Raw genomic sequence first — 12,866 nt, 5'->3', positions numbered from 1 at the left:
TCATATGAGTAGTATGTTCAATTTCGTCAAAATGTTCTTCAATCTGATCTTGGAGAGGATACGATTTCATTGATGACTAAAAATTTTAATTAATATCTAAGAAGAATGAAGGAAGTCAAGAATTCTGATAAAAAAAACTCAAGGCTCCAATGTTTTCCAACAAGCCTTTGAAAATCACGAGATCAGAACAGTCACCAAGGAAGTTCACTAATTCTCCTAAGCCTAAATTGATGATGGAAGGAAAGAAAGAGCCTGGTTCAAAGAAATTGGACACTGTTCAGTGTCAAAAATGTCAAGGATTTGGACACTATGCCAATGAGTTTGCTAACACGCTTAGAAAGGGAATGAACACATCTTTGAGTGATGAAGAATCTGAAAAAGATGAAGAACATGAAGATAAAGAGAGTCACACTGCATTATCTACCTTACTGGAAAGCAAGAAGTGTTTTCAAATCAATCCTTTAGGTTTTGCCGCAGGTTTTGCCACATCTGGCCGCAACATCTCCCAAAGTTCAGTTTGTTTTAATTCATCTACTACTGATAAAGTGTGTAATTCTGATGCAGGTAATGAAACATTATCTATGCAAGAAGCCCTGAAAATGTATGAAAAACTTTACGTTGAGTGGATTGAAAGGAATAATTTGAATACTATTCTTTCAAAAGAAAATACTGATCTAAAGGCTGCTGTTTCGAGACTTGAAGTGATGTTAAGCAAGAAAGATCTGGAAGTGTGCCAATTAAAGGAAGAACTTGGAAAAGAAAAAGCTACTTTGGCAAAGTTTAATTCAAGCACTACCAATCTTGATTCATTACTCATGATGGGAAGAGATGGTACAGCACGCTTAGGTTTTGAGAACAGTAAATTTGAAGTTGGTGAAAGTTCGAAAGGCCCTGTGTTTGTCAAGTAAATCAGCAGTACTGAAAGCTCAATCAATAAGGCCAATCAAACTGATTCTCCAAAACCAACACCACACCCTACTGCTCCTTCAATGTCTAGAAGGAAACGTAAGTACATTTGTCACTACTGTTATAAACCTGGTTATATCAAACCATACTGTTTTAAGCTGCAGGAAGACTACAGACAGAGATCTACATTAAAGGTGTTGCCTAAGGTGTTGTCAACACCCTCACACAACATCTATAGAAACAGATCTACTGTAAGAAATGTTTGGGTACCAAAAGCTGATATTCACTGTTATATGATTTATACTGCTTTGAGAACTAATTTTTCAGGTTTTTGGTAATTTGATAGCGGTAGCTCACGTCATATGAGAGGTTCCAAGAAGTTTCTCAATGATTATGTTGAACAGAAAAGTGAAAAAGTAACCTATGGAGGTGGTTCAATGGGAAACATTGTTGGAAATATTGAATGTTGTTGGTTTGCCTAAACTTCGCAATGTGCTTCATGTTAAAGGATTAACCGCGAATCTAATAAGCATAAGCCAACTTTGTGATGAAAATTTACATGTTCAATTTGATAAGAATGTATGCAAAGTTTTTGATAGTTCAAATTTGCGTGTCATGACAGGTACAAGGTCATCGGATAATTGTTATCAACTTCGAGAAGAGATGGCTTGTAGGCACACAAAAGTGACTGAATTTGACCTATGGCATCAAAAATTGGGTCATGCAAATTTCAAGACTTTAAAGAACCTGAGTCTAGCACCTAAAATCCAATCTATTAAATCGCATGCATTAAATTAAATAAATATTATGATTATTATTTTTAATTTTAATCGATTTAAAACTATTTATCTTAATTATTTGTTAATAAATTATTAATTATTTATTTAAATGTTTTTATTGTACTAACTATAATACTTTTAATTGCTTAAGTTTAATTGCCAAAATGATTTTTATTGTGCAACTTACTTGTTTTAAATATTTTAAAGGTTTAAGTTTGCTTAATTGTTTTAAATATTTTAAAGGTTTAAGTTTTCTTAATTAAATAATTTTAATTATTTAGTTTATTCGTTTAAATGATCCTAACTATCCCACTTATTTATTTAAAATGATTTAAGTTTATTAGATAGTTATTTAAATGATTTTAATTGTTAAGCTTATTTATTTAAATATTTTTGGATTGTCCAACTTATTTGTTTTAAATAACTTAAGTTTAGCGGTTAGTTATTTTAAATCATTTTAAATGTCTAGCTTATTTATTTAAATGCTTTCAATTGTCCAAGTCGTTTTAAAGATTTTTTTTATTCCGCTTGTGTATTTTATTTACATGACTTTTAAACAATCATTTAGTTTATTTAAATTATTTTAATCGCTATGCTTATTATTTAAATATTTTATTTAACACTGTGACATCAAAATAATTAAAGTATTGATTTTAATTTCTAAGTTAGTGTTTAAATTCCTTCAAATTTTTATTTGTTTTTGTGACTTCTAAGTTCCAAAATTTAAATTTCATGTCTAAATTAGCTTCGATATTTAAATTTCTAAAATTCATGGTGATTTAAATGATTTAAATTTCCTTAGAATTTAATTGCGAGGTATTTAAATTTAATTACTTGAGATGCTTGAAATTAGTGACCTTCGGCCCCGGCACGCGGTAAAGGTGGACACGGCGGGAAAATCTCATATTCTGAATTTTTATGGCCTAAAATTCTTAAAAGTTGAAGGAAATAAAAAGAAAATTTTATTTTAAATTTTTCGGGTAAAGAAAATCGCGTAAGCGCATTCTTGCGCGTAATTCCCAATATTTCTCAAAATTAGCCTTTTTGATCCCGGACTAGTGAAATTTTATTCTTAATATTTAAATTAAAGATTTTAGATTTAGAATTTAAAAATGAGTGCAATTCTACAACTTAAAGTTGTAATATACAAACTAGCATTTTTATTAGTACAATAGCACTTTTTTGCTTGTCCCACACTCACACCTATACATACATACACTTAAAATAGCACACCACACATCAAACCCTAACACTTTTAGACTCTCCTTAGCCGACTCATTCTTCTTCCCCTCCCATTCTCACGGCTCACCCCATTTCCTCTTCTCCATCACTTAAACCTCCACCATTCTCACTCCCTTTCTACTCCGGCCGTCGCCTAGTCACCTAGCCACCACCATGCCGCCTCAAGGTCACTCTTAGGAAGAAAGTCGGCTTCTATTCGTGGAGTTAGAGAGCACCATTCGTCCCCTCCCTTTGGATTCTTGAAATGGTTTAGGCAAGAAGTTCTACTCTTTTCTTTAAAACCAAAGCATAGAATATATTTTGTCATTTGCTCTTCCCTCTAAATTCGAAATTTTCAGAATTTTATGTGTAAATGGTGTGTGTGTGTGTGTGTGTGTGATCGGTTTTCTGCAGGGGAGAAAGGGCTTGGAGTTGGTTTATGAATTTTTCATTTCTAACTCGTTTATTGAACTTAAACTTAAGCGACAATAAAAAGCCCTTAAGATGTGGGAGCTCCCCTACACTCCAATCATCTATAAATTTTTATGTCATCTAAATTATTCAACGCCATTTATTCGCATGTGTGACTTTAAATTCATTTACATTCTAGTCCCGAAGTCTTATTTAAAGAATGCTTGTAAAGATAATTGTTGAGATGAGAAAATGTTAATTGAAAGGAAAAGTTAACTAATGAAGTGAGTTGGTTGTGACTTGTACATGCAATGTCGGTCGGGGGATGCCCTGGCTCACTTGCCAAAATGAGACGTGTAGTAAGCGGCTAGGAGACATCCCAGCTCCCCTACCAAATGAAACGTGTAGTAAGCGGCCAGGAATTCATCTCGGCTCCCCTACCAAAAATAATGAAAAAGGGGCAATGTGGAGACGAGATTAATCTCGGCGTCCTTGTCGTCATAGTATACTGCAGCCATTGATCGATCAAAACCATAGTCAGAATCGAGGATCTAAATTCAAAAGTAAAAGTAAAGGATAAATGATTAATGAATGTTGTTTTTCATCGCATATTGCTATTGTTCCTACTTCGGACATGTTATGACACTTTTATTTCGTGAGAATTGTATACTTAGTACTACTTTTAGTACGATGCATTATTTTGAACCCTTGCTGTATTATTTGAATCTTGCTGGGCTTTTAGGCTCACTACTATGCTTGGTGCAGGTTTTACTTTGTTGAGATCGAGGAAAATGACTCTCGACTGGACTGCGATGCGGGCACGGCACATCCCTCCAACCTATGTTATTCTTCTCCCAGAAGTTTATTCAAACTTAAATGTTATGAAGTATTTATTTTTTTTATTTGGAAAATGTAAATGAAATGATTTTTAAGATTTTTTTCTTGGTCTATAAGGATTAAATTGCAAAATTTGATGTTTGTGATGTTGAACCTTTTCCCATAATTTCTCTTTCATTTATTCTGGATTAGATTATCTATGTTGTCGGTTGCTTTTGATGTTTGTTGTCTGTGTCAGGTGGGTTTTAAAATAAATCGATGGGTCATGCCAAAATTTTTGAAATAAACGCATTTTTATATAAGTTTATTTAAAGTAGAAGTCTAGGGTCGTTTCACTGAGTAAGTTGGATGCTGTTAGAGGTATGCCTAATTTGAAATCTGGTATTTCTTTTGTATGTGAAGCATGTCAAAAAAGGAAGCAGACTAGGGTGTCACACGAGGTGTTGCCAACATCTCTGACAACATGCTGCCTTGAACTCATACATATGGACTTAATGGGTTCAATTGATATTGAAAGCTTCGGTGGTAAGAAATATTCTTTTGTTTGTGTTGATGATTTTTCACGATACACTTGGGTAAAATTTTGGAGAGAAAAATCAGACACGTATGATGCCTTCAAGAAATTGCTTACTAAGATTTTAAATCTCCATAATCTGAAGGTAATATGTATTCGCACTGATCATGGTAAGGAGTTCGAAAACTCTTTTTTTGCTAGTTTGTGTGATAAAAAGGGTATTTCACATGAATTTTCTGCTCCTAAAACCCCACAACAGAATGGAATTGCAGAAAGAAAAAATAGGACTTTGCAAGAAATGGCAAGAGTGATGTTAAGTTCGAAAAATATTTCAAAACGTTTTTGGGCTGAAGCCCTGAATACTGCATGTCATATTTCAAATAGAGTTTATTTAAGAAATAGTACTACTATGACATCCTATGAACTTCTCATGGGAAAGAGGCCAAACCTTAAATATTTTCATGTTTTTGGATGTGTATGTCACGTTTTGAATGATAGAGATCATCTAGCTAAATTTGATGCAAAGAGTGATAAGTGTATGTTCTTGGGATATTCATCAAATAGCTGAGCCTATAGGATGTTTAACTTGAGAACTAGGACTATTTTTGAATCTATTAATGTTTTTTTTGATGACTTTGCAGATTTAAAGAAGAAAACAGCTGAAGATGAAGTTGATGATCTGCTGGATAATTCTGAAAATTCAGATGTTGTTCATGGTATTACAACACCTCCGACAACACCTCCTGCAGAAATTCCAGAAACAAAAGTTGAAAAGCCTACTGATGAGAATACTGTGAGGTAAACGAAGCTGAAAAGAATATTCCAAGCAGAATTCAGAAGAATCATCCAACCTCACAAGTAATTGGAGATGTGCATGGAGACTTGAAAACTCAAAAAAAAGAGAAGGTGGACTACAGAAAAATTGGCAGGTCTAATGTGCATGAGCTCTACGTATTATCAGGTAAGATTTTCTTGTTTCGTGACAAACATTGAACCCAAAAAAGTTGAAGAAGCTTTAAAAGATGAATTTTGGGTCAATGCTATGCATGAAGAGTTAGAACAATTTGTCATGAATTAAGTTTGGTACTTAGTACCGTGTCCTGCTCATGGCAATGTTATAGGAACTAAATGGATTTTCAAAAATAAAACTAATGAGTCGGGAAACATCATTAGAAATAAATCTAGGTTGGTAGCTCAAGGGTATAAACAGGTTGAGGGGGTAGATTTTGATGAAATCTTTGCTCATGTTGCTCGCATTGAGTCAGTCCAATTTTTTCTTGCTATTTTTTTTTTAAAATATTTTCTTGATATTTCATGTTACATGGGAATGAAACTTTTTTAAATTGATGTAAAGAGTGCCTTTTTGAATAGGATTTTGAATGAGAAAGTTTATGTGAAACAACCTAAGGGTTTTGAAGATCCTAATCATCTTGAATATGTGTATATGTTGAAAAAGACATTGTATGGATTGAAGCAAGCACCCATGCATGGTATGGAAGATTAACCGAGTACTTGCTCAATATTGGATTTAAAATAGGTGAAGTTAATAAGACTTTATTTGTGCAAAAGTCTCAAGGTAATATCTTAATTTGCCAAAAAATTATGTAGATGATATAATCTTTTGTACTTCAAATAATAAACTTATTGATAATTTTGTGAAGTGCATGTTTTCTAAATTCGAGATGAGTATGCTTGGTGAGTTAACTTATTTCTTGGGATTGCAAGTGAAACAAATGCATGATAGTATATTTTTGTGTCAAAGCAAGTATGCAAAAAATTTGGTGAAAAAGTTTCTGAATGACAATACTAAACACATGCGTACACCTATGTGGTCTAATGAAAAACTGTCTAGGGAGGATGTTGCCGAAGGTGTTTACAACACCCTCTACAGAAGAATGATTGGTAGTCTTTTGTATTTAAGTGCTACTAGACCTGATATCATGTATAGTGTTTGTTTGTGTGCTAGATACCAGTCTAACCCAAAAATTACTCACTTGAAGGTCGTAAAACGTATATTGAAATATGTGGCAGGTACTTTGAATTTGGGTTTGTGGTACATTAAAGAAACTAATTCAAGTTTGGTAGGATTTAGTGATGCTGATTGGGCTGAGAATTTAGTTGAGAGAAAGAGCACTTCGGAAGGATGTTTTTACTTGGGGAATAACCTAGTGTCTTGGTATAGTAAAAAACAAAACTGTGTCTCACTTTCTACTGCCGAGTCTGAATATGTTGTTGTAGGTAGTTGTTGCTCACAACTCATATGGATGAATCAAATGCTGAATGATTATAGAGTTAAGAGTGATACTCCTATTGTGTACTGTGATAATTCTAGTTCCATTGATATATCCAAAAATCCAGTACAACACTCTTGAACCAACCACATTGACATTAGACATCATTTCATTCGAGATTTGGTCGATAAAAGCATGATCTTAATTGAGTTTGTTGGAACCAATAATCAATTAGCTGATATATTCACAAAAGCTTTGGATTTTGAGAGATTCTTCAGTCTAAGGAAGTTTCTCAGTATGTGTGCATTATAGACAGAAATAGGATGTTGTAAGGAGTATTGCCAACACCCTGTGACAACACTTTTTCATGCATATGCATTTTTAGGTTCATTAGGCATATTGCATTCATGCATACATTCTGTTTTGTGATGTTTTTGATGCCTTGTAACCATTGACTGATTTTCACTCAGGATTCTTTGCAAAATGTTTTACAGTTTAATATGGATTAATTGAAGAAGAGTTCTGACTAAGTCATGAAGTAGTGGAGGGATGTTCGTGTATTCCATGATCGTGTCCCAAATGAAAAGTGACTTTGTAATTTCTAAAAACTCAAATGAACAAAAAGGTTAAACATTAAGTGATTCAATCATTAAATTTGATTAAAAATCAGAAGCAAATGGAAAAAGCTACCTAAAGGGGTCCATTGAAGATCGTTTCCTTTAGTGTGCATGCTACCACTTCTGTAATAATAAATTGGATACCAAAATTTTTCTGAATCCTGAAGTTTTACTGGAAGATGTTGCCAACATCATGGAAAACACCTCATTTGTCAACATATTTTTGCATGTGATCTCATATTATTTTTATGTCACACTCTGTTTTAGACATAATTAGGACATGCATATTTTTTATTTGTGAATATTTTTGGCTGAAAGGTTAGAATTTTCGATCGAACAAAATTTTGAATTTTTTCCCTATCCACTGAATTTTTGAATTTGAATGTGATTGGATTTTGTTTCAGTGGTGTTATATTCCGATGAGGAGCTTAATTTGGAAATATTTGATGAAATATTTGGGCCTAGATTATTGGTGAAAATGGAAAAAGATATGTTTCCTAATTTAAATAATATTGTTACCATTGGGGATTTCTTTACCGTTAGAGGGGGCAGTAAATCTAAGTTATAATAGGAAGGGATTGTGTGTGATATATATACTGGGATATTAATTCTTTGCAAATTATTTTTTGTGCCCTCGATATCTCTTATCACTCATCGTTTTTTTTTCTTCTTATTGCCCTAAATTTCTCTCTGTTTTTCACATTTGCAATCTTCTAATGGAAGGAAAGGGATTCGATTCTCACGATATTTGTTCAGAGATGGGATATAAGGAAGATGTTGCTGAAGGTGTGATAACACCTGTGTCACCACACCCTGAGATTGATCGGGCCATTATTCCAGTTGCTGAAGAACCCGTTCCCCTGGACTACATCGCTCCAGGAGAGCCTGGCAATGAAAATGGCGTGGAAAATCTTCCGGATATCTCTACGATTAACAAGGTGTTTCCGGCAAAACCTTTAACTTGCCGATCCAAGCGACAGGCCGGATACAATCTTGATTACACTGCTTCAAAGAGATTTCGTGGGAAAGGACAGCCATCGAAATCCTCCTTGGTGGACACTTAATTTTCCTCTAGTGATGCAAGCGATGATGAAGACTTCAAGCTGGTGCATCGAAAAAGGGGCAAAGCTAGTGCCATGGAACCGCCTGTTCCAGCTATCCCAGTTTCGTTTGAAACAAAAGAACCATCAAAGAAAGATTCCTTGTATGATGATGAATCCACAGAGTCAGAGACTCCATCTGTTATTGCTGAAAAGAAAGATGCATCTGCATCTGTTCCTGTTTCTGAGGAGATCGCCACTACTGCTCCTATTGCCTTCTCTGATGATGAGGAAGCATCCATTGCTAAGTTTTTGACTGAGATGAAGAAATCAAAGAGTAAAAAGGATGCTAATCATGTGTCCGATGATGAATTCCAGCACTAAATCAAGTGAAGACTCAGATGCTGAGGAAGACTTGGGAGAAGAGTCAGATTCTGATGACTCTGAGGAAGAAGCAAAAGATGCTGAGGAAGGTGTTGCCGACATCCTGGACAACACCTTGGGTGAATATTATAGGGTAAATGAGTCTTACTCCTCTTCTTTTTATACAAATGATGTTGCAGATTGCTGGGATAAGTATGCAGACCGTGAGTTCCTTGAGGAACACAATATTGATGTGGAGAGCTATAGAGTTCAGAATATGGTCAGATTCTTTGAGGTGAGAAACTTGCTTGCCACCGTCACTACTGTCGGTCCGTACTATAGGGAACTAGTGCGGGAGTTTTATTGCAATCTTATTGAAGCTGTGAAGGATCCCAAATATGTCAAGTATGGAAACGTTTATGTGCGAGGACAGATTTTGTCTTTTAGTCCTGCTGTCATCAATGGTTTTTTTCGTACCCCTTTTGTTGATGATGCAGCACTTTCTACCATGGATGAGATGACCTCTGTCATCACTGGTGGTCGTGTAACAACTTTTCCAGCTCATCCCAAGAAGTTGTCTGCAGTGAATCTCACTTCTTTGTACACTGTTCTTCACAAGACTGCTGTCAAGACATGGACTCCATCTGGAAATTCCACCATTGTCACAAAGAATCAGGCTCTAGTCTTGTACGCTATTGGAACATGAATCAATTTTAATTATGGCCGACTGGTGTTTGGCACAGTCTTGGCCTTTGCAGACTGCGCACAACCAACTTTGAAGTTGCCTTATCCATCCCTAATCTATTTCATGTTGCTATGTCAAGAGATTGAAAAGGGTGATGATGAGGTTCTTACTGAACCTGGCGAGCTGTTAAAGATTGCACCTGCACTGTTGCGAGGCAACAGAAAGATAGACCTACCTTGGTTTGAATCAGGTGTTGCTGCAGGTGTTGTGGCAGATGTTGCCAACACCTCCTCTGCCACTGCAATTTTTGTACCTCCCTCTGCTGCTCAGAACATTGAAACTGCATTTATTCAAGCTCAATTGTTGCATGTTGAGCAGAAGATCACTCTGGATAAGGCTGATCTATCCTATTATGAAGGGTTTAAGGCTCACTATGAGAATCTGCTAAGTGGAGCTGGCTCTTCTGGACAAAAATGGGGAGAAGAAAGTGATGCAACTGCCACTGATAAAGATGCTGCTAATAATGATGGCTCATCTGAGAACAATCAATTCTAGTTTGCTTTAGTTTGTTTAGTTTTGTTTGTTTGATGTTTTTGCTGATAAGTTGTTTTTGATATGCTCTTAATCAAAACTGTGTTTTTTTTTGTTTAAGCTCTGCTATGATGTTTATTTCTCTTTTAAATTTTCTTATTGATCTAAAGTGTTGTAGCTAGATGTTGCCAACATCTCGTGACAACACCTCTGCTTACACTTAGGGGGAAAATCTGTTTTAGTATTCAAGAGGAGTTTTGATTAAGGGGGAGTTAAGTTGATTTGTTTTTGAATTGAATGCGTTTTGTCCAGAAAGGCAAAAAAGAGAAGATTGAAAGGAATATTTTATTTCTAAAATTTCTCAAGTTTTGAAAAGATTTTATTTAATATTTTTTGCCTTTCATGGACATGAAGTAACTTTTATATAAGTTTTTTATTTCCTTAGGTAAGTCGATTTGAGATATTGTTAAGCTAATTATAATATTTATCATATCATATCTAACGTATATCTTTCTTTATTTATGTAGATTTGAAATTATCAAATCAAAAGAATCCTACGCCTACAAGGAAACATGTTGAAGAATGATTCTTGTGTTATTTAAGGAGATGTACGTGCAACAAGGGAAGAGACCGAAAATTAGAGAGACCGAGAGAATAACTAACATAGAGATTTGTGTGAGAGCTTCACGTACGTACATTGAGAGGAGAACTAAAGATCTTCTAAAGCTCGTATCGGTCGTGATTACTTAATGCCTTCAAGAACACTTGAAGATCGTAGATCGAAGAGTGTCGTTCCATCGAGTTTTGGCATCAATGATTTTTCTCCTTGTTTTGTGTTTCTTTATTCTATTTTGTATAGAATTTTAGGAGATGCTTTTATTCTTTATTTTATACTCTTGCTTAATAATTTGAGTCTATTTATTTGGTTGCTTATTTATTTTATTCACGCTTTAATTATTTTTCACTGCATATTACTCAATGTGTTATTGAAGGTGTTGTCAGCACCTTGTGACAACACCTAAAACTGCTTATGTGCAACTCCTATTTCCTTACAGTTTTTTTATAAATAGCTTTTTGGTGGACATTGGTGACTTTGCCGTCAAAATGACGCCTCAAAAATATGGAGTGCAGTTTTAGGTTCAAGTCAACTAGTTGGCCACTATGATACAAACTAAGAACAATAGAGAAATCTGCTGATTTGAAAGGGATGGTAATGTCATCACCAATGAAAAAACAACATGAATCAGCCTAAAATCTATTTAGAAAATAATCAATCTGACCACTACTAATCGCAAGGACGGGCATATCAATCCATTTAGCGAAAGGAGTATCATTTATCCTACTCTTCTGCTGTTTGCCCAGGACTGGCTTCAATTCTTCCATCACAGTTTTAAAATAACGAGGAGAACATCGTTAAAAATATTTATTTCTACTATTCTTCTCATGTTAATCATTAATTGGTTTGTCTTCTCCAGCCATTTCTATATTAAAAACCAAAAAATAAACTTATTCAAATAATTAGTACAAACACAACCACGAAAAAATAACATTACAATATATATATGCAACAAAAATGACAAATTATACCACACTATTTCTTATTAGTTCATTATTTTGTGTCAGTTTAACATGTGTTTGTTATCTTCACATCATAAATTTGGTGCAACGGTTTCAAATTTATTCTAGACTAGATACCAAGATATTCTTCGTTCCATGTAGATTAAGGAGAAACCATATTCTTTGTATTACCTTTCCACGTACCCACTTGCAAATAATTTAAGTTAGTGCCCGAAGCAATTTAGGCTTCGGTAGTGGAGAGAAATTAGACACGACATTCACAAAGCTTATCGCATCGAAATTTAAAAAAATAAATTTAGTAACTTCCCAAATATCATTCCATTGAAATTTCAAGTCTAATTAAAAATTTAGGTGTAGTGGAACAACAATTTCTAGTGCACGAGAAATATCGAATAATTGCCTAAAAGTAAACCACTACACCTAATTTTTGAATTCCAACAATATTTCAAAAATTCATTCCAAAACAACTAAAAAAGCTACTGCATAGCAATATCAAGAACGAATCCTAGAAATTGGGGGAAATGGGTTTCCAATAACCTAAAACAAAAGATAATACTTTCAAAACACCAAAAAAATTCAACAAAAAGAACCCTACAAATTGGGGAAAATATGGTTCTCATTCGTACCTTTCTTAGATTTCTTCTTATTTGTAGTTCTAGGAAATTTTTTTCTCCGCGCATTGTAGCTTCTGCCGATTTGTCCTTCAATTTTTTTCTTCCCATTTTCGGCGTCGAACCTCTCCGTACCTCCAGTAGTAATAAAAATAATAAAAGGGTTGACCCCAAAGAAGACCCCATCCCACATAAGTCAGAGGCTCATTGGCTCATGTGGGGGTTAAATCGAGGGATGTGCACGAGTAGGCAGGGACCTGAGGGAGGGAACAACATGGTCCAACCCCCAGAGCATACCCCTAAATATTTCAATGAGGAATATGCTCCACACGAGGATCGAACCCGCAACGCTGGGGAATTTCTTCCCACGTCACCTCAGGCCTTACCAACTCGTCTATACCCCTGTGGGCTCCAGTAGTAATAATACCCAGGGAATGGTGGGAGAAGTTATATTATAAAATATAATATACATGAGGGTATTAATGAGTTTAAATTAAAAATAAAGGCAATTGAATACTTAGGTATGCACTAGGGAGTTGAAA

This window comes from Henckelia pumila, chromosome 2 (assembly GCF_033568475.1).
Source record: "Henckelia pumila isolate YLH828 chromosome 2, ASM3356847v2, whole genome shotgun sequence".
NCBI classification, from domain to species: domain Eukaryota; kingdom Viridiplantae; phylum Streptophyta; class Magnoliopsida; order Lamiales; family Gesneriaceae; genus Henckelia; species Henckelia pumila.
The sequence above is the reverse complement of the archived record's forward strand: the minus strand, read 5'-3'. Positions refer to the sequence as shown.